The following is a 26,785-nucleotide window of genomic DNA, read 5'->3' on the forward strand; positions in this document are numbered from 1 at the left end:
TCTTCCATTTCCAACCCTTTAAAGACACAAGAGGAGGGGGAGCAAATAACACACACACTTACAACCATTTTATCTCATTGTGTTTTTTGTTTTGTTGTTGTTGTTGTTGTTGTTTTGGTTTGGTTTGTTTTTTTTTCTAAAGGTCTGTAGTCTATGCTGCCTGTGAGAGTTTGCATGGAACTTTGCTTAGCTTTTCTAAGAGGACTAAATTCATTGTTAGAATACCTGATGCCTGTTTGTTTTGCTTAGTGAAAAACAGTCTTGGGTTTTCACACTCATGGAAAGAAAATACCTTTTTAATTCCCCAGGCAGTGGTCCTCTGCAAAACATGACTGTCATCAAATGTGTTAAGAGCCAACTAAGTCTTATCCTTTAGCGTGCAGTGAAATGTACTTTATTGCAAGTCAGGGAGGCACAAGACAGTGTGGGTAGCTATGGCTTGTCTTACAAGTCAGAAATCTGCAGCCATGTTAAAAAAGTATGTGTCATACTTTCTTCTCTGCTCCACCAATTATGCTCAGTTACTAAATGAGAAACATTTTTTACCAATGCATCCTCTTCTCTGGACTGATGAGAAACAAATAATACGTATTCACTAGGCAAATTTGACTGTTTACATATGTAAACTCTCTTGCAAAACCTGAGACTGCGTCCTAACTCAATTCTCTGAGATTTGGATCCTGTATTATGATATACTCTGATTTGGATTGAACTGAGGCAGAATAAGATTCCTGATTTTCGTTCTGCCAGAACTTGCTGAAGAGCTTTTCAAAAGTTCTGTCTTGCTGTGTCAAGCTTTGTTACATCCTCCTGGAAGTATCCCGAGTCTTCAAACTGGGCACTGATTTCCAACAGAAATGTAGAAATGGAATTGCTGTCATGATTTTTATGAGAAAAGACTAAAGATATGCAAGCATGACCAAAGAAAGTTCACTTTCACAACGAAATGAAGACTTCTGATGTAGGAAGAAGTCTTCAGTCTTCATCTAAAGACTAGTATTTTCTGAATTTGTTTATACGTTCTAAACAAAACATAAACCTCATGTTCCCCACTACTTTTTTTTTGTAAGAACCTAGACATTGAACATGCACCATGCAAAGCCCTTTTTCTTACTCAGAGACACCTTGAAAAGTGTATTCCTCTCATACTACTTTCAGCACAGCAACTTGTGTTATTTGAGACCCATTGCCAACTACTCAGAGGCCTTTAACAGAAGACTGTATAGTCCTAACTTCAAAAAGTGCTCAGAAGGGAGTCAACTCTGCACCTGTATTTCTGTCATGTCTTTATTCCTGATCACAGAAACTGTAGAAAATGTTGCAAAAGAGGGTTACCAGTGTTTAACTTTATATCACATAGTCTGATGAAAAGAAGAAAATTCCTGCTAACCTTTCTAAGGGATTTTCAAACAAACAAAAAACAGAACAGTGTGTATACATATTAGACGTTTCAGCTGCTGCTGAGTTATTTTTTTTTCTTATATTTGGTAACTTTCTCTCAGCATGCAACTATTTTCCACCCTATCTTCAGCTGTGAGAGTACCTTTGGAGGACAGTGGTCTCATTTTCACATATTCTACTGCCATCACTGAATCAGCTCTGGGGATACAGAGGTGTAACTGAGGTCAGAATCTGGCCAGAGGACGGCACTTAAATATGTATGCATGACAGTACCTAGTCACAGACTTTTTGATAATGGGAGGGGGAAGGGTTAGAGGAACTGCAGTACTTCCATTTGAACCCCCTGCTACGACGCATACACTCTGGATCATGGGATGCTGAAATGACCACGCAGCTGGGCAGCCCTTCTTTTCACACTGTAGTGGTTGTGAGCCACTAATGGTCCTGACAGCTCTTGCAGTGTCTAATGTTTTCCTTTATACCCCTAAAGTCATTAAAAGGACAATCTTGGCTATTGGTTTGAAGAAAAAGATTTCCAACCCTTCTGGTTCAGAAACCAGAAGGGAAAAAAGGAACCTAAAAAGGGGGTTTAAATCTCATGATTTTTAAGACAGTTGGATAATTTTGTGGAGCCCGGTTCTTGATTCTTCAGTGCTTGGGTGTGTATTTTCTTATTAAACACTGTCAGTAAAATTACACAAAAGAAGCTGGTTGCATCCCTGTTGGGAAACTGCAATTTTCCCCTGTGTAACAAGCTCAGGGCTCTGTGGGGCTTGATATATAAGCCAAAAGATTTCTGCATTACAGCATCAGGTTATCATAACCTATCTCCCCCTCCTTCCTACCCCCAGAACTCATCTATATGCTAATTTAACGTGACTAATGCCGCCCCACAATATAATGGGTCTAATGTTTTCAGGGGAGAAAAGAAAGTGGAAAGAAGCTGATGCTCCTCTTTGATTAGTGCAGCATCTTCTGACAAAAATCCCAGATTTTCTGATGATAAGGTCTGATTACATCAGCACCCTGACTACATCTGGTTCAGCATCTGACCAAGCTTGCAGTTTGGTTGGAGTTCCCTGGTCTGTAACAGTAAGTTAAGCATTACATGATAAATGTAAAATAAATTTTCCTCACCCCACTTTTGTGGAAATTATTCCAATCAAGCTTAACTGTTTGTTTAAAGGGAAAGATGTTGCTGTCATTCCTACCATCAGTGGTGAGGAACTACTGTACCCAGATCTGACAGAGCTTCCCGCTGAGTTACAAGATACCTGAACTAGCTGGGATTTGGCTCCTGGGCCTTTCTGGTTCAGTCATACAGCCTGGGGAGCTTTCAGTTTCTTCACAAACATGTGCATTGATAGTCCCTCTGCCCCTTTCCCCCTTCCTCCTGCACACTCACTGTAATGCTATTAAGATATCAAATGCAGCAATTACAACAAGAAAATCCTAATTAGGCAGCAGCAGCTTCTGTAATAAAGGAAACAAAGAAACCTGAAGAAAAGGCTAAAAAGAAAGGTAACAGATGCTTTCAAATCAGACTTGTTCTTCTTAAAGAACTACTCAATGCCAGTAGTCCTCCATTAATTTCACTTCACTAGCTTTCTCTGTACTTTTCTAGGACAAAAGAAGTAATACCAACATAGAGTCCTGTGGCCATAATCAAATAATAATTGGCCTCGGAGATCACTTATGACAATCAGGGAAGTAATAAGGTTTCTGAATAATTATGAATAATTAGGCACATTTATGAATAATTACATTGTTAATAACTACCTAACACATCCAGTTTTTAAACTGTAATTCAGTCATTATTGATTGGTTAGCCATCATCTTCACTGCTGTTTCCCTACTCATTAATGTCCCAGTTCACCTAGGAGCCCTGCAAGACTGCATTTATCCTTTTGGCATGGCAGTAAAGAGGGGTTTTATTGCTGTAGTTTCTGAATCCCAAGAAAGGGGAAAACCTGTTTCACAGAGAACAGGTTTCATTGAGCATAGGGGAGGGACATTGATGGAAAGGAAATATCTGGGCACTTTCTAAATGTGATATCAAAACAATCCAAAGATATTGTAACAATGAGGAGTGCAGAGAAGAGGAGTACAGTGCCACATCTGGAGCTTCTGACTGTTTAATTTCCTCTGTTTGAACTGTGAAGCTTGAGAGGTGCGGACCATCTCATATGAAACAAACTTAACAGAGCTGGCTCAAGATGCCCCCAGCAGCAGAAGTGGAGAAAAATGTTGTTTTCTCAAGAAAGAGGCACCTGTGGGTCACATCTTTCTTACCCTGGGAAAGGAAGGGCTGGAGAGCTAGGTGGAGTCACTGCTTCTGTCCTGGCCAGGACCACAAGCCACGCCTGCTGCTGCATGGACAGACCACCTCCCATCCTCAGCAAACATCTGTCTTGACTGTCTAAAGATGTTTATGATTACATTAAGTAGATGGCAAAATGGATGTCACAGTTGCTGGCAAGGCCAAAAATAAAAGACAATACTATGTTTACCATCCAGAGCACCTCTGTTCTCAGGTACATTGCATCAATTTACACTGATAAAATAGAGTGAGGCCAATTGCTTGGAGAAAGTAGATGGAGCATCCTAGCTTTTAAACAAAGAACAATTTCTGAACTGTTATCTCTCCTCTGTTTCTTATTTACACAGTACATTTCATCTAGAAGAGCTGAATCTGACATAGAGTAAATGTGAGTGGCAGTCTCATACAATTTCAATATATTGAGCCACATGCTACCTACTCTTGGGAAAGTATTTATGAGAGTAAAAGATACAGAACGGCTGCCAAGAACTGTAAGTCCCAGTTGGAAAATAAGGCAATGCTGCTGGATGGACATTTGATAGTCCACAAATCCAGAACATTTTACATCAGACTAAAAACAAAAACAAAAACAAAATTAAATTCCTTTTGATTTTTTTTCCAGAGTTTGAGTAGATTTCTGAGTACTTTTTGATAGAATATCTTAATTTCCGTAGTGCTTACCATTTATGACATGCAGGGTAGCAAATTACATGGTGGACACATGTTTTAGTGTTTAAATCACTCCAAGTATTGCTTTAATGAAAAGTATTAATAAACAAAAAATGAGTTTAACAAACTCATTAAATATTAACAAACAAACAGAGAAGTAGTATACCTGGATGTTTTTTTGCATGTCTATCCATTCCCCTAGAATGAATGTTAATTCATTTTCTGTTTGGAGGAATTTATTTTCATCGTTTCCTCTGTAACTTTATATTTTCTCCATAGCCTTTCAATTTCAGTGCTACATTGCACAATTTTTATATTTCAGAATAATAAAAAAAAAATAACAAAACCATCACTTGCTAATGTTGTGGCTCAAATCCTCTTCCAACTGTAGTGATTGAAGCAACAATCATAACCTTATCTCATCTCCTTCGTAATCATCTTCAAGTATAGTATTTCTAATCATCTCCTCCTGCAGGCTCAGAAAGAAGAAGATAGACCAAACTGTGTAGCAGGAAAAATGAGTGACTGTTGAATGTTTGTTAAGCTGGAATTGGCCAGTTCTAAAAAGCAGAAAAAGGTCCCAATGTATAATTCCAAGATGGCTAGTCAAGAAAGATAGAATCTTCTAATTTGGTTTTGAGGTGCTTAGAAAAGACATGAAAACCAGCACAATTCTCAGTTACAGGAGGACGGAAATGGTAAATCTCTATCAAAGATCTAGAAAAGTCCATTGTTTTCTTTCCATATAATGTCTCATCAAATTGTGGAACTCATTACTATCAGATGTTGTGTAGACTAATGCGCTAGATGAATTCAAAAAAGATTGCAGAATTTCATATGGGAAGGTTCATGAAGGACCAGATATGACCCCCAGATCAGTACATCTCTACACAGCCACACTTTAAACTGGAGGAGATTACAAGTATCACATTGTATAGGCTTATTCTTTTCCCTAAAAAAATAAATCACAAAAATTTACTTTTCTTTAGAGGCGCGGACTTTAACCATTATCCCAGTATGAGTAGTTCATCTTCCCTTTTTTTCACTTTAGTTGTGTGCAAACAAACAGCTTGGGAATTCCCTGGTAGGATGTCTGTCTCTCTCAGTAGATGCATTCCAGGACCAAATCTCCCAAGTTTTCATTAAAGACAGCCATTGTTATGGCATTTTCTGTGGAGATCGCATTCACCCCACTGGAAAGTTTTTCCGTGATCATCTATGAGCCCCATCCTCTGGGTGCACTGCAAACAACGTTCTTCATATTTGGGGAAAGGGAGAAGGATGCTCTGAAAGAAAAATGAGGTTTTTGCTATGTTTATTTGTTTATTTTGTATTCTTTGAAGTGTCCAGGAGCATTCAGAGACCTGTGAGTATTCTTTCTGCTATTTGTCACTACTGGTTGTATTTTGAGTGTGGTGAGTATTAATGTTCGAGCAAACGTTCAAAGCCCAGCATGGACATACTGGGAAAAAAAAAAAATAGTTGTTCATTTCCATCTCATGTTGTTTGATTCTGCTTCAAGAGGATTGCTTTTTACTGTGTGCTGGTTTTGTGGTCTATGAGACACTTTTCTTTTGTAATTTGACCCGACTCTGGGCTATCATTTTATCAAGCTCATTTTTCTGGAGTCCTAACTAGGGCAAGCCACAGTGTTGTTCCACAACAAGCCACAGTCTAATGTTTGAATGCTGCACCGATTTGCTTCTTCCCTGATGTAGCACGCAACAGCAACCATCATTTCACCAAGCTCTGAGGAAACCCTAAAAACATTTGTTTCCCTGAGTGTGAACATCTACAGGGTCTGCCTCCCTGGCAATGTGGTCTGCCAGGCCTGTACATTCCTGCTTTCAAGTCATGGGGAAATACCATGCTGCAGTTGGTTTCTGCACCGGGGAGGCCGAGGGATATGAAAGCACAATCTTCTTCCTCTCCAAGCAGAAAAGCCACCTCACACAGAGCCACCTGAGGGCTGCCCCAGACCCCTCAGCCTCCTTGCCTCTCCCCAGTTGTGTGATTTTGTGCCCCGGGCCATGCTGACTTCCCCCTGCCCCCACCCCTGCCCACCCTTTCATCTTCAATTTGCTCAGCCCCACTCCACGGATGTCATCGAAAGCAAGGGCCAATTAGCTGAATGTAGTCAGGGCACGGTGATTTGGATCCTGTTTTTTGAAAAATAGATCAAAGGGAGTACATTCAATGTGGTTCCTGACTGCAGATGTCAACGGTGGGGAAATGCTGGCAGCCGGGGACAGTGGGAAGCAGAGCAGCCAGAGGAAACAAAGGAAGGCACCAGGTCCTCAGACTAGTGATGTGGGACACAGTTTTGAGACCACGCTGGCTTCCACTGGGTTCTTTGCCTTCCATTAAACATCATTAATGTTTTCAAGGGAGCATGAAGTACACACTCATGCATTTTCTGTCCTTCCCACGTCCCTCCTGCAGCACAGAGGGGACCTTCTTTTGTTATATTTGGGTAATTATTCTGCTGCCTTCCCTCCTGCTACCCGCTAAACTTCCGTGATTGATGAAGGGAACACATTGAGAATTTGAGATGAAAAATTGGAGAGAGAGCAAGGCCAGGCAAATGAGCCAGTGGGTTGAAGCACTTGGGACATTAGAGGGTGTCAGGCATGGCAAATGACTTCATTGAAGTAATGATGATAAACATTTTATCTCTGTGCATATATGTGCATTATACCTAACGATCTCAAGCATAAGTAAGTGAAGAAAGGCACTAAATAAATCATAAGAACAGGCCCTAAATGGGAATCCCTAAGGAACGGGATCTGAATTGTAAATGCACGCCTGAATTTCACACATCAAATTACAATAAGGAGATTGATATTTTAAACAGCTCTGTACTTAAAGAGTACTGTATCTAGTCCTGAGGATTTTTCTTTTGCCTTAGATTTAGATTTTTTTTTTTCAGTTTCACTGTGTATGTATATCTGTGTGTGTGTGTGTAAATCCATTAAATGAGATACTTTGCATATCAGTGGGTTACTCTGGGTTTCATTAGCATCTCAGAGACTGACTAAAAAGTGTTTTCTGCCTGACTGAGATTTTTGAAAGACATAAATACTCAGGGACAAACTCTCTTTTCTGTTACACCAAAGAAAATCTGGAAAAAAAAAGATATCCTTGCTTTAAACAAACTTACTGTAGGCTTGGTCTGATGTAACTGGAAATACAGTCTGACATTCACTGTTACACTTCATCTCTCCCTCCCTCAATCTGTAGATCCAAATTCTTAGCTGGTCTCCAACCAGCTTTGCAGGAAGGCTGGCTGGAGACACAGGGTTTACATGAGGGGTGAAGGCCATTTCGCACCACAGTCCTAGGCAGACAGGAGCAGTTCTGGGGCACAGTTTTGGCAATGCTGCACCTGAGACTTCCATTCAGCATCTCCAGAGTAGGAAGAAGTGGTCAGCAGAACCTCTGAAGTACCAACTATCCTTCCAGTTTTTCTGCAGAGGATTACCAGACTGGATTTAAATGTAATCTGCATTGATTATGTGCTTTCATTGCTGCTAAGGAGATGCACTTCTGCATGCTTATGTACATTTACACCTGCATACATACCTGTATGTACACACACACACATGCACAACTCAGTTATTTCACATTTGAGAAACATCTGTATGACATAGCATGCCAAAAGTAAGATGTTTAATTCATCCCCTGATTAAATCTTATCCATCATGAGGAATCTAGAAGGTGAAAGAATGAACTATGCCTTTTTCATTTAAACAAATCCCTCCTGCTACAGATACTTACAAAAAGACAAAATCCATTTATTGATTTGTAAGCAGTTTCCATGAGTCTGGTGGTGTACAAAGCATAGCAAGAGGTAAAGGTCATTCCTTCACATATAAGGGTTAGATCCAAAGTCCTTCTGTCCTTCTCCGAAGTTCCAGTCTTTCCCCAGAATAAAGCAAGCTTTGAATACTGGGGATGAGCTACTATAAAATTCTCTTTTTTTTTTTTTTTCTGTCAAACTAAACACATTTCAAAGTGTTTCTAAATTACAAGTAAGCTTTCCCATCAACATTGCTATAATTTTTATTTTTATTTTAACTGAGAAAAAAAAAAAAGTGCCTTTGTGAAATATAAAAGACCTATCTGTTTACTCTTTGTATTAACAGACTATATTTTCCCATAAACTATGTAATATAAACACAATGTTTTACATTCCACAGTCCCTGCTGGAATGCTCAATCTGTCACTAGAGTTATTTGACTACTGATAAATTTTCAGAAACGTGTTGACATAAACCTTTCTGTGAAAAAGTCAGTTTCCTTTTCTTCCATTCCTGAACTGGCATGCCACATTTTTGTCTTTTTGCATGATTAATGTTGTTTTGACAGCTTTAAGAAACAATAAAAGTACTCTCAAGTGGAGACATCTGTATTTAAAATGTGTCCTATCATCTTAGTTTTCTAGTCAATCTGCAAAATATGTTTCCTGTTGGACTTAACAGGTGTGAGCTACAAAGCTAGTGATACCATAGAAAGTCTTCTGATTTGACTTGGTCCTTGACATGAAACCAGATACTCTTTGCATGTTCAGGAATGTGGTATACCTGGCAAGAGTTCCCTTCAGGAAGTGTGTGTCTTATTAGATACCATCCTGGAAATATTTTGCATGACATTGCATAAGACACTGCTGGTGCAACACATCTCCTCTTCATATCTTTAGCCAGGAGATTGCTTTACACTTTCAAATTCCTCTGGCTTCCTTAAATGTTCAGCAGGTTCAGTGTATTGCAGGATCAAACCTTCTGTGGATATCCCTTGGGAAATCAAAAGAAAGATTCCTTCAAGCTAGTTAGCATCATATATATTCATTGAACACAGAGGAGATGAGACAGAGCTTAATCCAGCATTTGGGGGTTCTTACTGGGATGGCTTTGCAAGGATCATGTTGGTCCATGCTGAGAAACACTGCAGGATTTGTGAGGGCTAAATGAGTGTGCTCTGTCAGTGTAGGCATCTGCCCTTAAGAGGTCACAGTACTGCTCTCTTTCTAGCTATCAGATTCATAAATTGATTACCAGACTGAATGAACTTGGCTCGTATTTATCCTTCAATGTGCTACATACTGGAGGTGGGGAAAGAAATATTTTCCTGGCAGAATATTTTCCCCTTAACAGATTTGATACTATGTGCTTGAAAGTTTTCATGGAGCAGACCAGACCATGGACCAGACTCCTGGTCTCAGGAAAAAATGGATAAACGGATGAAATTATGTCACAACCTGTAAAATCCAATCATAAACATTGACAGCAATTCTGTGGTTCTCTGCAACTTCTTGTACTGTTCTGAAATTTATTACTTATCTGTCTGAGTCTGTGTGCCTCTGTGGTCTAAGCCATAACTAGAGGGAAGTTATGCCACGGTGAATGCAGAATTTGAATGCAAGAGCTGCAATCCATTCCAGAAGAAACATGGGCACAGGGATAGGAGTAAAACCTGCTGAAAAGCACAGTTAAGACCTTTGTGCTGAGGAAATGAATCTTGGTTTTGGTGCTGGCAACTGAGTTTGTGTTGACGCACAGAAGTAAAACGAATATTCAGGCAAGTGGAACATGATCTGATAAGCCTGGAAATAACTCTGCCCAGTTATCCAGCCTGAATGACATCCCTGTCTGTGTCTTTTCAACACATTTGATTTAAGCACAAGCTTCCCAGAAGAAGGCTTTTCCTGTGCTTTCTGTCCTGCTTCGCTACTTCACAAAGTCCCTGATGGTAGAAGCAGTGCAGGTTTATGTGAGAGAGGAGCTATGAACTTTTCTTGGATGGACAACATTTCTTCTGGTGGATTGTGTGTTTTTTTTCAGCTTTGTAAACTGACTGTCCTTTCAATCTGGTACAAACTGAGGCTGTTCCTTACTCTGCCAGCTTAGTACAGTGATTAAGTTGTGCCTTTCATTTATTAGATGCTTGAACTCTGTGTTTGTCTCTATATGAAAAGGTAAAACCAGAAATAGATCTACTCAGGTCTTCTGATATGAAGAAGATAAAACAATTTTTACAGGCTTCCCAGAGTATGATTTTATTAAGGCTGATATATCTGAATGAAGATTTTTCAAAATGTATATCCTTAGTACATGAAAAAAATGCAACAAGACTTGTGCCTGAAGATTCACAGGTACACCAAATTTCACTAAGATGAATATAAATATATATATTTGAACTATATAGTCTTAAATGTGTATGATTTATACCAGCAGTTGCATGATTGTATTTATCAGAAAGGAGCTGTTCTTCTTGGGAGGTAATTTTATTAAAGCTTTTGATCATTTTGCAGGGCAAGCAGGCGATCAGGCCCAGTCAGCATGGGTTTATGAAAGGCAGGTCCTGCTTGACGAACCTGATCTCCTTCTATGACCAAGTGACGCGCTTGGTGGATGAGGGAAAGGCTGTGGACGTGGTCTACCTTGACCTCAGTAAGGCTTTTGACACCGTTCCCCACAACATTCTCCTCAAGAAACTGGCTGCTCGGGGCTTGGACTGGCGTACGCTTCACTGGGTTAGAAACTGGCTGGATGGCCGGGCCCAGAGAGTTGTGGTGAATGGAGTCAAATCTGGTTGGAGGCCGGTCACTAGTGGTGTCCCCCAGGGCTCGGTACTGGGGCCGGTCCTCTTTAATATCTTTATTGATGATCTGGATGAGGGCGTCCAGTGCACCCTCAGTAAGTTTGCAGATGACACCAAGCTAAGTGCGTGTGTCGATCTGCTCGAGGGCAGGAAGGCTCTGCAGGAGGATCTGGATAGGCTGGAGCGATGGGCTGGGGTCAACTGCATGAAGTTCAACAAGGCCAAGTGCCGGGTCCTGCACCTGGGCTGCAACAACCCCAAGCAGAGCTACAGGCTGGGAGATGAGTGGCTGGAAAGCTGCCTGGCCGAGAAGGACCTGGGAGTATTGGTGGATAGTCGGCTGAATATGAGCCAGCAGTGTGCTCAGGTGGCCAAGAAGGCCAACGGCATCCTGGCCTGTATAAGAAGCAGTGTGGCCAGCAGGTCGAGGGAAGTGATTGTGCCCCTGTACTCGGCTCTGGTGAGGCCACACCTCGAGTACTGTGTTCAGTTTTGGGCCCCTCGCTACAGGAAGGACATGGACGTGCTCGAGCGAGTCCAGAGAAGGGCGACCAAGCTGGTGAGGGGTCTGGAGAACAAGTCTTACGAGGAGCGGCTGAGGGAGCTGGGCTTGTTCAGCCTGGAGAAGAGGAGGCTCAGGGGCGACCTCATCGCTCTCTACAGTTACCTGAAAGGAGGCTGTAGAGAGGTGGGTGTTGGTCTATTCTCCCACGTGCCTGGTGACAGGACGAGGGGGAATGGGCGAAAGTTGCGACAGGGGAGGTTTAGGTTGGATGTTAGGAAGTACTTCTTTACCGAAAGGGTTATTAAGCATTGGAACAGGCTGCCCAGGGAGGTGGTGGAGTCACCATCCCTGGAGGTCTTTAAAAGACGTTTAGATGTAGAGCTTAGGGATATGGTTTAGTGGAGTACTTAGTGTTAGGTCGGAGGTTGGACTCGATGATCTTGAGGTCTCTTCCAACCTAGAGAAATCTGTGAATCTGTGAATCATTTGGCTCTTGATCACTGAAATGACCGGAATCTCATTTTCTATGTCTGTCTCTTCTTAAGTATTCCATCCTCATGTTCTTTAACTTCAGCAAGAAGAATACATATTTCAAATGATGAAATGAATCACCTCCAGTGAATCAACCAAATACAGGCTCTGGCATTAGCACCCTCTCTAACATTTCTCCTAGAGATGGTAGTTGTCCTACCCACAGTATGCGTGGCTTTTAGAAATTTTTTTTTTTTTTTTTTTACATGGAAAAGTAAATACTCCGTGCTCTTGTCACTTAAGCTTCCTAGCATATCAGATTGTATTACTTTCTGTAGGAGGTGTCCCTTAAGAAAAGAAATTTGGTCCATGAGGGCCAATGCTCTGAAGAGATGTATTATATTTCTGGGCTTTGATTCTGGTAGACCCGAGAAAGATAATTTGCTTGTCTCAGTCCCTGTGCTGATACAAACAAAAGATGGTAGAAAAAGAGATGCTCAGTAAACCATATCTGAATGCAAGGACACTTTTAGCAGCAACTGCCACCAGTGATAAACTCTGTGCAAGAGATCAACTGCACCCAAAATGTGGAAGATCCTACCAAAAAATTTTGCTGCACCCAGATGTTCCTCAACAACACACCATAACTGTATGTCAGAGTTCTTAACCTGTCTCTCTACCTTAATTCTTCATCTGTGAAAGGTGGCCCCTGTTTCTCAGAAATGTATGTACTAGGTGAAAGAAAATATTATGTGTATGTGTTAGAAGGAAGAAACTGCTACTCATAATTCTGAAACGTATCATGTAATAAGAAGGTGGCCACACATAAAATATCGATAGCTGGTTTTCAAAAGCACCTGAATGATGTGGGAGAACAGGTATCCTTGAAAGTCAATAAGGCTCACTTTCAAAAAGCACATAAGTGAGTTTGAAAATGCCATTAGGATTTTTACTTCTGAGCAATCAGGCACTTCATAAATGTATGGGAGATCAGCAATCCTTCCATAGTCTTCAGACTCCTATCAAGGCTCTTTTTGTGCATCCATCACCACTGATTGAAAAGTACCACCTTTGGAAGAAGTATCTTTACTCTGGTCTGAAAATTCCTGAAGCTCAGGAGAACTGGGACCAGGATGTGAATGTGAACAAGTTGATTCTGTTGGGTTATGTCAAATAATGAGCATCTTCAATACAATCTTATTAATGCGACTGCTTATCCCTGAGAGAAACCTTGTTGACTGCTGTGATATCAGTTCACAGAATCACAGAATCATCTGGGTTGGAAGAAACCTCCAAGATCACCGAGTCCAACCTCTGACCTAACACTAACAAGTCCTCCACTAAACCATATCACTAAGTTCAACATCTAAACGTCTCTTAAAGACCTCCAGGGATGGTGACTGAATCACTTCCCTGGGCAGCCCATTCCAATGCCTAACAACCCTTTCAGTAAAGAAGTTCTTCCTAATATCCAACCTAAACCTCCCCTGGTGCAACCTTAGCCCATTCCCCCTCGTCCTGTCACCAGGCACGTGGGAGAATAGACCAACACCCACCTCGCTACAGCCTCCTTTAAGGTACCTGTAGAATGCAATAAGGTCGCCCCTGAGCCTCCTCTTTTCCAGACTGAACAATCCCAGCTCCCTCAGCCGCTCCTCATAAGACTTGTTCTCCAGACCCCTGACAAGCTTCGTTGCCTTTCTCTGGACTCGCTCGAGCACCTTGATGTCCATCTTATAGCGAGGGGCCCAAAACTGAACACAGTACTCGAGGTGTGGCCTCACCAGAGCCGAGTACAGGGGCACAATCACCTCCTTAGACCTGCTGGCCACACTGTTTCTTATACAGGCCAGGATGCTGTTGGCCTTCTTGGCCACCTGAGCACACTGCTGGCTCATATTCAGCCAACTATCAACCAATACTCCCAGGTCCTTCTCTGCCAGGCAGCTCTCTAACCACTCATTTACCAGTCTGTAGCGCTGCTTGGGGTTGTTGTGCCCCAGGTGCAGGACCCGGCACTTGGCCTTGTTGAACTTCATACAGTTGGCCTCAGCCCATCGCTCCAGCCTATCCAGATCCTCCTGCAGAGCCTTCCTACCCTCGAGCAGATCAACACACGCATCTAACTTGGTGTCGTCTACAAACTTACTGAGGGTGCACTTGATCCCCTCATCCAGATCCAGTTGCATTAATCAGTTAACAAATAGTGCTTTCATCTTAATAAGAAGGAACAGAATAGGCTCGAGTAGAAGTAGCATCCTGGGATAGAAACAACCAGATAGCTATCTCTTTGATAAAATAAAATAGAATACACCTCTTCATACTTTTTCTAAAAATATCGTTTTGGTTTAAAATAACAAAAATGAAAATTAAAGGGAAAGGATCACCAAAAGCACCTTTTTTCATGACTGATGCTTCTTCTGCAACTGCAAGCACATTCATTTCTCCATAATCTCTAGCAGTGCAGAAGAAAGAGAGCCTTCAGGTGAAAGGTTACCTACATTTATAATGTCAGGCACTGAGACTGGTGAGGTAAAAGGTAAATGGTAATTTTATCATTAGCATGCCTGACCCCTTGCCCCCACCATATCTCATAGGAGACATTAAGAACAGCTCACCTGTCAAGATGCAAACACTTAAAGGTCAATGCGTGCAGAAATCTTCAAGAGCTTGCAACTGAATTGCTGACACCTTTTATTATCACGGCTTAAATAAATGATTCAAGTGGCAAGACAAGGGTAAGATTGGTTTAATGTCAAGATTTACATGAAGAATTCTTGGAACATTATTTTCTAGACTATGACTATATAGATACGATTTTTTAATTCCAGAAGTGTGTGAACAATGAGGTGGATTTCATATCATTTGGAGGAGTTTAAATATATATATTCCCCTCTTGCAAGGCTCTCCAGCACTGCTCAAGTTGGAAGTTTTGCTTTTGTTGGAGCAGTGAGTCCAGATGCCTGGATCTGCTATCATCTTAGTGTATGTTGTTAGAAAACTAATTTGACCTCTGTGCATGAGAAGGGAATAGTTACGAGTTAAGAAGATTTAAGGATATCTTGCAAGCTAGTCACATGTGTGTTTTTTTAACACTTGCTGCATTTATTTGTTTAAAGATGCCATATGATGACATCAGGAAGTAAGTGGGCAAAGCTCTTCTCTTCTTTTTCCAAACTGTTGTCACATTGAAAAGCTCTGAAGTGTGAATACATCAACACCAAGGTTTGGAAGAGTGGTGTGAGTTCATCCATGCACGTAATATCTCCAGAATCAACAAATATATTAAATGTAATACTAATGGATGAGAGCAATTTACTTCTGACACCAAATATTATTCCTTTGTGCTGAACAGGTTCACTATCTTTTAGCTCTGTAAGATATCCTAGAATGAATCCCCTTTTCTTACTGCTGTTAATTTGTTTGGTATTTCCCGTGATAACCTACCAAATCTTTTGCAAGAGTGTTGCCTGGAAGGGAGAAGGTGAAGTGAGAGGGAGCAGGGTCATTTTGACACTGATGTGTAGTTAAAGCTTGATGCTGTTTGAAAGGTAGGTGGTTTGAGGTTAGTGTACATGCTAAAGCTGCCTTATCTTGAAGGTTATAACTCTTGATCAGTAGAGGATCCACACTTATAAAGTAGCAATATCTTTAGTATGACAACTACCAGCACAGGAACTGGTGTTATGCAAGCCCTTCTGCCTTATCCTCCCCACATAGTGATTACTCTTCTCATTAATTGGCTGTCTTCTGTCTTGATTTCTGCTCTCTCTCCTCAGAAATAATATATTTATTTCCTTTGCCTCAGTGGCCTTCAAAGTTACTTTCCCACGTAATGTTCCCACTTATTTCATGAGACCTCTTCCTGAAACAATTGCATGCCACTGAAGCTACCAAATGAAAAACTTCATTCCTCTTTTCCAAGTAGCACCTGTAGCAGTATCACACGATAGTGGCTGCATTTTTTGCATGTATGATTTTGTTTCTGGCATATTGTTGCTGCACTGCAGGTAATAAAAGAAGGCTAAACGATCCAAAAAAAAAAAAAAAGAAAGAAAAAAAAGGTGCCCAAAGAACTCCTAGTTCCTCTTCATATTTAAAGAAACAATGATCAAAAAAAGGGCATGGAGAAAAAATACAAACAATGTTTATGAAAATCAGATTTTTGCATGGAACATCAGATTTCTAATGCTTTAATTATTTTCTTGACAAATCATCTGAAAGTAAAACAAAATGCCAAATGTGGAGCTGTTACATGGGGAGTTACCCGCCGTTGGGGAGGCTGCAGTTGCAGCCCCTTGGCCTGCTCTGGCCAGCTTGAGCTGCTGGCAGCAGCATGGCTGCAGAAGCCCCTCTCATCCAAATGGTCTGCTAGGGACAACAGCAGGTGAGCCACACATTCCTGCATGTTTGCACCACAGCAATACAGACAGAGAACAAAAGCATTGCTACAAATGGGTGCACCTCCTGAGTGCAAAACTCAGGAAATACATCTCTCCCTCTTCTTTTTTTGAGTAAATCTGACTTTCTTTTCCTACAATGTTGCTTGTTTGTTTGTTTCATTGCTGTAATGTACTTCTGTTTAGAAACGTATCAGTGGATGTTATCACACGGCTGCAATCTTCCTTTGGCTTGGCTTCACATTTATAAAAAAAAGAAAGAATGTTGCACATTTGGAGGGCTTCTAGGTATTCAGCTGAAAAGACATTTAAGACAGACAAATATCCTTTATTTCTAATCTGTATTATTATTAGCATTCTTATTAACTGTGAATCTCAAGGGCATCAAAGAGTCGTAAGTATCTAATTTCTACTGAAATGCAGTGTTTCGTATTCACTTACTACCCACTGCTGAAATTACTTGCCTTCTGAAGGCATCCATTTTGCAAGAGAGAAGAAATGACCATCTAGCAAAATTTTTGAAATCCTAGTCAAAATCTTCAGTAGAAATGGGAATGAACGCTAAATCACTTAACCTTTTAGGAAGCCTTAGCTAAGGCTCAAATGATCTTGAACCTTGACTGGCAACATAAAACAAACAACAGGTTCTTCAGGTTGTTGAAAAGCCTTTGCTTTCCCAATAATTCTGCATCCTTGGCTAGCAACCTTGCTAGGATATTTTTCATCATTGGTGCCAATACTGCAGATCCAGCAGTGGAAGATTAAAAGCAATGGGAGCACTGGTTTCACACAGCCCTGATACACTTTTGTTCTGTGGCACGTAATGTTTTTCTAATAGGCTTCTGCATGCCAAGATGCCTAAAACATCAGTGACCAGTTGCATTTTCTCCACAGGAGTGCCTGACTGCACAGGCCAAACATAAGTAGGCAGAAGTATCAGATAATTTATTGCAATCTGTTTTGCCTTGCATTGATCTTGTGCATCAAAAACTTCTGCACTATCTCAATCTTAACCATGAGTGATTAAGATACTGTAAAGTTGTTTACAACTATTGCAAAAATATTTTCACTTTTTTACCTGACCACCTGAGACAGACACCTGGTAGTAATAAAATTATTTTTACTAAATGTCTTTCAGGACACAGGAGAAATAAAACATTTTCTTTTTCACGCATGTATTATACAACTGTGCTTGAGCAAAACATCTGTTATGCCTCACCAAAATCAAATTGCCACCTTTTTATGTTGATTAGTTGTTTTTCTTGTTTTTTTCTTTTGAATTATTTATTTTCTGTGCCATCAGAAGCATGTAAAGAGTAACCAAAAACCAAGCAAACCCTCTAAAATTTCTAAAAGATAAAACCTTCCTTTCTTGCTTACTAGGCAGGCTTCTTTTTGGACCACAGTGATTCCCATTTGGGAACATGAGCACAGAACAAACATGCCATGGCCTCTGACTTTCACACGTGGAATCACACTCTGGTCAATGGGGAAGGTATGCATTATGTTGCTGTTTCTGTCTGGAGGACAACACATTAGATGTATAAGACAGGGATTTTTGAATTGTAGGACAGTTCTGTTGATGATGAACCAGCTACTTAAATGTGGAATGTGAAAAAAATACATCCAACCCAGCACCTTTTCCCTACAGAGAAGGGCAGCAGATCCTCTTGCACCTGTCCACAAAGCTGCAAGATGCTACTCTCTTCTTTCCCAAGACAAAGAAGGTGGCAGAGCTCCCTAGGGGATTGCTAACTTCTCCATCTGTTGGTACATGCTGTTACAACCACCACTGTGTTGTAAAATGCATCTCATTCTGTATACACACAGGAGAATAATTGAGAAAACCCTGGGCTGGAATATTCTGAAATATTGTGGGCTCAGGGGAACTAGTTTCCCTTTTCACAATCAGCCCTTTCTTTCTGTGTAGCTACAGAATATAAGGTGGGTGCAGATCACAGGTTTCTTGATGTGGAAGTACTTTGTGCTTATTTTTCCTCAATGGAGTGCCAAAACAACAGCGCAAAGGAATGGAGCATGTGGCCCTTGCAGTTCATGTTAATGGTTAATCTTACATGTGGTTATAAGTCTTTCACATACCTCTTTTCTCCATGCTTCTGCCTCCCAACAATACATTTTCTTGTGCACATTTGTGGTATTGGACTTCAGTGCAGTGGAGGAGACAGAAAATCAGACTAATGTATTCTAATACCTCCTAACCACACCGATTTTTTTTGTTGTTTTGTTTCTTAATAATCTCCTAGTGCAAAATATGTAGGAAGCCATGCAAAAATTCAGGTTATAGTGTTGTCCCCTAAGAGACAAACACAGGCAGGAACACTTCTGTGGGGGAAAAAAAAAAAAAAAAAAAAAAAAAGAACATTCCATTTTCCACTACAAAACAGGTGCATTCAGATTTTCAAAGTGCATTGCACTTGTCTCTCTTGTTTATTTAAACCTAATTTATTGGTTCAAGACAAATAATAGTACAGTTTGGTTTTCTGGCATGTTCATGTCCACAGCAAAAAGAAGGTCATTGCGTTGGGTACTAATCTACCAGTGCAGCAAGCCGTGATTAAAATGTCTCAGTAATGTTCTCAAAAAAGCATTACAACTGCTTGAATCCATATCCATCTACGGCCAGAGAAGAGGGGATGCTAGTCTGGTTCGGTTAAATAGATACAAACTTATTCCTCAGTCAGTCAGCTAGAGCAGCAGTCCTGCATTTCAGCATGCTAAATAAAAAAATTGCCTGGGGTCAGGATAAAAGCAAAGGTACACAGGGCCATGAAATAGTTTTCGCTTTTATCATTTCACTTCAGAGGACCCAGTAGAGCTCTCCAAGGGGACCACAAGTGACCTCAGCTCTCCCTATAAGTTTCTTATGCCTCTAAATATATTATAATGCTCACCAAGAAAGTGAAGGGTTAAACAAGGAGGGTAGCTGTGGAGATTTTTTGGGCTTTGTGTTATGTTCTGATTCTGTCAATGAGCCTGAGGTTTGGACAGATAGGTAGGGAGGGATGAAGTTCTTAAACTGATGTGAAGGTACAACATAAAAAAGATCTCTCTGTTCAACTCCTGAGTGAAGTTCTGTGTGCTTGAGCCACTCTTCCCCCTGCTGCCACTGCTGCTACTTCTCTTCTGATTTTTTTCATGATTGTCCCCGTTATGAGTCTCTGTTCACAAAGGTGGAAAACACGGAGGGCTCTAATGATGCATTATCACAGGTCAGAGAATGAACCACATAAATCTCCCTGGCATTTGCCTCCACACAATACCTCTAAAAGGACAGCAGCATTCCTCGCAGATGTAGCTTTTCCCCAGTAAAAGACAGCTCAACAAGGCAAGGTACCTGTGGGCTTTTGCCTGGATAATCACCTTTTCCTCTTGCTGCTTCTTGAACAGCTCCGACCTTGTCTGGTTTTCTTCCATCTGCCATGTTTTCTGTAATGAAGACTCGAATTCGGTTGTACATCTGGGACTAACAGCTTTTAAACCTAAATTCTTTCTCAGCTGCAATTACAGTCAGGTTGTCATAAACATGCAAGCAGTGCAGTACAGAGAGGAGAGATGCCTTCACTGTAAAAGCCATTTTGGAAGCAAAACTTCAATCTAATTTAAAGGTGCTATTATTGTTATAGTTGGAGACTGATGGAGCTGTCGTTGAAGAACATGTCAGTTCCGCAATTGGCTTAGTTTGAAACAACAGAAAAGAAACCTGGATTGTACAGAAAAATGAGAGTAAATAAAATGTCAGTAATCAATGGCAGTTGTGTTATTGTCTTGACTGTATGGTAGCAGTTCAGTGAGGCAATTAAAAATTTGTTCACAATACCAATGAACACAAAGACTTTCAAAGTATAATGAGGTTTACTCTATATTACTCTATATATATATATAAATACTGGGGAAAAAAATTGAATGGAATAGAATAATATGTACTCCAAGAATAATCTACTTTTTTAATCAAAGACCATTCTACAGATTCTCTGCAGTTGTAAATGGAAAAGTAACACCACTGAAGTCACTGCACAATTTTAGAACAGCTGAGCGTTAGAAATTTTGCAGCTCAGTTTATGATGACTCGCTTCACATACAGACATTACACTAGTGTTATTTGTATGGAAAATATCATCGTTTTAATTTTGTAGGAATCTAAATCCCCTTTCCTTGTGCCCTGCATTGAAATGCTCAACTGTACACATAGAGACAAAGGCAAACTGTGCTCTAGATGACTACTTGTGATATCGTGACTCCAAGACACAGCTCCACCAGGGATATGCCAAAATAGCGGCAATTGTTCTTAGGGCACCACTGGCTGTATGGGACCAAGTGCAATACTGGCAGTTCCTATGGGCATTGAGTCACCCATTTTTACACATTTAAATTGTCATACATAATTACTGGATTGTCATACATAATTACTGGAAGCACATCCTGCAAAGCAAAAAGTGATTGCAAGAGGTGATGGCCCCTGGTGTGTTACCTGTCATGCTACTATAATCGGATTGTATGTTTAGAGTATATGGACTGGGCAGACTTTCTTCCTCTCCGTACTGACAAGGATCCTACCATCCTTACGTATACTCTGGCAGACTTAACAAAATCATCCTCCCATTCTCCATTTCTTTCTGACAGATACTAACTGCTTAACTAGAGTAAGACTAGTAAATAGGAGCCAATAGCCACAGGAAGTATTAAATTGGCAGGCAAAGGCTGCTCTAGATGTGTTGTTTTATGTGAGTCCTGCAGGTCTGAAGTCAACCACAAGACACAAAGCCATTGGGAAAACAGGTGTCATTAGTTCTGCTGTTCCCAGAACTACATCTTCAGAATGAAATCCCATCTATTTTCCACAATGCTCATGTATTTCTTTTTCTCTTGCTTAATCTGTGCTTCATCCTGCTTCCTGAAAAACAGTTTTGCAGCTGGAAATGTAAGCAGGATCTTTTCTTCTATTTCCAGACTAAAGACTGCATGCACATTTTTTCTAGGTGTTCCTAGAACAGCACGTTTTCTCATCATGATGCCTTTAGACTGTCTAGCAATCATTTTTGATCAAGCTGAATTTTCACTTATGATTTTTAAACAAATTAATCTAATTCACAAAACCATTCATGGCTGTGTTCTTCATTCTATTTATTTTACATTCTCTTTCATGAACATTCAGATCTGGTGATCAAAGGCTTTTAATTGGTCCCTTGTTAAAACAAAACTCTTTGGGTGTTGGGCTCTGACTTCCTTTGCATTGCATTCAGAAGATTATCTTCCTTTTGTTCATACAGTATTAAAAAGACTATTACATTTAGTTCCAAAGCAGAACTGAAAGATCTTTTCTGGGAAGTCTAGCCCTTCTTAAATAGTGTCAGTGTGAGTGAAATTGCTCTGTAGACCCTAACATACTGATTGTAGTGGCTTTTTCATAAACAGCTATGAGTTATTTGGTGTAAATAATAATAGTAATGATCATAATGAATTTGCATTGCATAATGCACCTCTCTCCCTCCAGACTAGCAGGTTTTGCTAACCAGCATTTCATAACAGCTGTATCTAACTTCCTAAGAACACAGCAAGGGGTCAGCTGAGAGAAGGAGCCTTTGCACAATGAATTTCAAGTGTGTACAGTTTAGTGTATACAGTCACTAGCAAAGTCTGGTGACTGAAAACAGACACAAAACAGACACCTGGAATTTTGCTGTCATCAGTAAAGAAGGTACAACATCTAACTCCATGGACAAATAGGACTTTTGCTGAGGAATCTCTAGCGATGGACAAGCCAGTGGTATGGACAACAAGCTTGGAACCTTGTGGACAGAAGCAGATTAGAGAAAAGGGTTAGAGAAAGCACAAAAGAAAATAAGGTGTTGTGCATTCAGCTAAATTACCTGCTGCTTCCAGAGCATTTTGGTTAATACTTCTCTTAATGAAGACCTAGGATCATTTCAGGAAAAAAAAAAAAAAGAGTCTCTAGGATGTGACAAACAGTGCAGAACTCAAAAATATTTTCCCAATGATAAATAATTTACCAGGTAAAAAATGAGAAAACAATTTCTCTTTCATTTCTGATAGCCCAATAAAAATGTAAACCTTTCCTATAAAAAAATGCAAACCTTTTAGCAAGATAGGGGTTGGTCTGTTCTCCCACGTGCCTGGTGACAGGACAAGGGGGAATGGGCTAAAGTTGTGCCAGGGAAGGTTTAGGTTGGATATTAGGAAGAACTTCTTTACTGAAAGGGTTGTTAGGCATTGGAATGGGCTGCCCAGGGAAGTGATTCAGTCACCATCCCTGGAGGTCTTTAAGAGACGTTTAGATGTTGAACTTAGTGATATGGTTTAGTGGAGGACTTGTTAGTGTTAGGTCAGAGGTTGGACTCGGTGATCTTGGAGGTCTCTTCCAACCTAGATGATTCTGTGAGTCTGTGACTCTGTAATTGCTGAAGTTGAATCTAGCTTTCCTATTCAACAGTATGAACTCCTGAAAAACACTGCTTCCAGCTTTCATTGACTGCATTCTCTCTATCCCTGTCATCATGTTCTCACCAGTTTTAATAAAATTATGGAATAACCAAACATCCTTCCCCCAGAAATACAAAAGTGCTGATCATAGAGATGCTTTCTGTGACTCTAGGCATAGATGATAAGAAAGCAGTGCATTTTTGCTTTGTGGAAAACTGTGCTTTATACAATAAAGGTGTCATCAGTCATTTTATCCTTGACTACAGTGCCTATCAGCAATGATGAGATTAATGAAATACAGAAATGTATACCTAGGACACTTTTTGTTACTCAGCAGAGCTGATGCTTTGGTTCAGCTAGGTCTTAAGTGTGTGCCTAACATGATGTATGAAACCTATCTAATTCAAGTTCATAGAGCCACTCACCTGTTTAAGGACTTGCACAAAATTGGGACTTGAATAAGAAAGCCTGGCTTTTTAGGTAAAAAGAAGAAAGAATCAACAATAACTTAGGGAGTTATCTTGCCATTCCTACAAACTAATCTCATCAAAATGATTTGCCCTTTTACCATCCTTCCTTTTGCATTAATTTGCTTACAGATCTGTTATTTTTGCAAAGTCTGCTGGACCACTGAGTAAGAGTACTTATAGTGGAAATATGCTGTGATTAAAAGGCAAGGATTTGGACACAAGAACTTTCACTTCTTGTTCGCTAGCAAGAGTGAGACACTTTATCTTTTTTTGGTAAGAAATTAATGTCATAAACACAGACAATATCTTCAAACAGTAAAGTATCATCCCTAATATGCAGCATGAAGCATTCAGTACAGTTCAAAGTGCAACAGTGCCTCTTTGATTCACAATACTTATCTCCACAAACTATATCTATCTCTGTCACATTTGTGCTACGTAAATGGAGCCACTTCAGTGTGCAGCTATCAAACGTAATGTCTTTTAACTTGAACAGCGCTGCTTCACAAGTAATTGTTCTATATATTAGATGAAGTCCTGAAAGAGAATAGTTCAGTTTTTATACAAGCAGATGTGATGAATGAACACCAGAATCAGCTGAGTCAGTAATCAATGGTTGACTACAAAATACATATGTCTGGGAATCCAATAAATTGATTTATTTTCAGAAATCACGTTATGTTGAATGTAGTGTTTATCAGCATTAATCTTCAATACTGGCTGCCAAAGATGGGCTACCACTGGGGCTGTAAGGTATTCATTTGTGTGAACTCCCTGATTGATGTTGTTTCATATGAATTTCTATTCTCAAAGCAATATCTGCATGGAAAAAATGCTTCACTATGACTAAGAGAATTATTGATGTTTTCATTGTTGGACAGGAACATCTTGTCTTTACAAGCAGTAGCAGATTCAGTAGCTTCAAGTTTCAGATAACTATACTTTGTGGCAGTATATTGGATTCAAATCCAGACTGAGATTCCAGGTGAAGCACAAAACTTGCAACACAAAGAAGGAGGTTCAGATAGCATTAATACAACTCTATGCACTCACAGTTCTGCTTAGGGTCAAAGCTTTGACTCTTTCTGGTGTGAAATCCAAGCTGAGGTATTTAGAAATATTACTGTCTATTTAGGTATTTAGAAATTTTACTGTCCACAGCCAGGGAAACATCCACACAGAGAAACAGGCACCTCTTACCTGCTCAGTCTGCTCTCCTCTACTGCGCCAGCCATGCTCCCACTGCAAAACTGGAAAGTGTGGAGAGGATGTCCCTGGAGTGTTTTAATTCTTCTATTAAAGACATTATCCATAGGACAGACAAGAGGCTTTTCTTTCAAGAAGTCTCATTCTTCTAAAGAATAAATAAATAAATGAGGGAATTGCTTTTTTTTTTTTTTAATTTTCTTTTTTTTGCTTATCTACTTTCATATCCTAACCACACATCTATTTTATTTTCCTAGACAACTTCTGAATTTCCTTTACAATATTTTTGTTTGCTTTCATATCAACTAGGATTAGTTCTGTATCAAAAATTTTACCATATATTTATCAATAGACATATATTACTGAAGGTAGTTTGTTGTTGTCTTTAAGGGTTATTTGTTTGAGTGGCTGTTGCTTTTTTTATTGGAGGTAAAAAGGAGAGAAACTGGGAAGTTTTTTCAGTGAAGAATGCTCAGTTTGGACTGAAGTTGAGATCTGACCAGCCTGGCCAAATATAAAGATCCACAGCAATTATAAAACAATATCAATCATGCATTCCTCCCCTTTAGCCAGAAACTGATAGTGTACAGATAGTACACCTCTGCCTTACATATTTTGGCTTTCCAAGGGTTAATTATTTTAGCTTGTTAGTCTAATTCTGAATCCCAAACCAAGGTTTAAACCCTGGAGTATGGATCTGAGAAATTGTCTTCTGCTAATCCAACTCCCCAGAGGCATTTTAGGTGATTACAGTCATTCTTGCTGTAATTTATATAATTATAGAAAATCTGATTTTTCTTGGTTGTCTCCCCACCCCCCCCCCCCACCCCCCCACCCCCCCCACTTGTCTCCTGTTGCCTGGCCTGAAATAGAAGGTAGATATTTCATTAACGCTGCTAGATATATAACTGTATGTATTTTCCCCAAACTGTTTTATTGATTATGGGATGTTGTGGTAATAATTTGCAAAGTGATATGTTTAGAAAAATAGATCTGTGCTGAACTACCCGTGCAGGCGTATGTGAGAGTCCACATAAGGGAAAAGAACAGCATTACATACATCATAACCCCTGTAGAAGTGTGGAGTATTAAAGGATACCACCGTGTGGAGGGTTCAGTCAGTGTACACATTGCAATAAACAACGCTGTGAACAGGAAAGGAACATGTGGGTGGCTTAACAGAGGATAAACAGTACAGAAAGCAGTGCCTTTCTACCCTAGAGGAAACAAGCATTATGGAGAAATGTTGTATTTTGTATTGAGACAACTGATAAAATTAGAAAGAGCACAAGCTTTCTGGAGTAAGTAATGTGGCTATATGGAAGGAGAGCAGCACAGGGGAGCTGAACATTTCAATCATGGTGGAAAAAGACCTGGGTCTCAAATACATTTGGACTTTCCTTGATGTCATGAAGACATTTTTTGTCTATATCCAGAAAGACCTACTCTCCATGCCATGAGTTGTGTAACGCTTCCTCAAAGGCCTGCATCTTCATTTCAGGACATATCTCTCTTGTAATGCAGTAGATGTAAGTGATGTGTTAGGATTTCTATGAGATGTACAACTCTACACACAAACTATGCTAAGCTTGTAAGAGGTTGTATAAAAATAACAAGCAACAAAATAATGAGGTCTACAGTAAACAAAAACAAATTCAAAGTCCTTGGCAAAACTCAGAGACAACAACTATGCACAGCCCAGAGGATACTAGACTGAGGGTAGTTAATTGGCACTCCTTTTTAAAACCTTAGCAGAGATAATATAGCACAGCCATGAGGTGTGTTTTATCCTGATTTGTTATGGTCCATGCTGTAGAGGAAGGGACCATTATGGCCACAAGGGGACATGGAGAAGCCTATATGTAGCACTGTGTGGATAGACAGTGATTTAGCCATAGAATCATAGAATTACAGAATGGTTTGGTTTGGAAGGGATTGTAAAGACCGTCTAATTCCAACACACCTACCATGAGCACGGACACTTTCCACTAGACCAGGCTGCTCAAAGCCCCATCCAACCTGGCCTTAAACACTTCCAGGGGTAAGTCAATGGTCAAAAACATATAAAATAAATAAATAAAATGAATAAATAAAATCCAAATATATATAATAATAATACAATGTATATAATATGGTTTAAGATGTTGGAAAGGGAAGGAAAGCATCTTATTTCAAATTGAAGACTTTATGCTAGCAATAATTATTAATTTTCATGGAGAATAATGTAGTACAGTCTTAGAACTGGGGCAGTGTTATTCTGCTCCCCTAGTGTACCATAGAGTGCC

The sequence above is a fragment of the Anser cygnoides genome, chromosome 2 (genome assembly GCF_040182565.1).
Source record: "Anser cygnoides isolate HZ-2024a breed goose chromosome 2, Taihu_goose_T2T_genome, whole genome shotgun sequence".
NCBI lineage: Eukaryota > Metazoa > Chordata > Aves > Anseriformes > Anatidae > Anser > Anser cygnoides.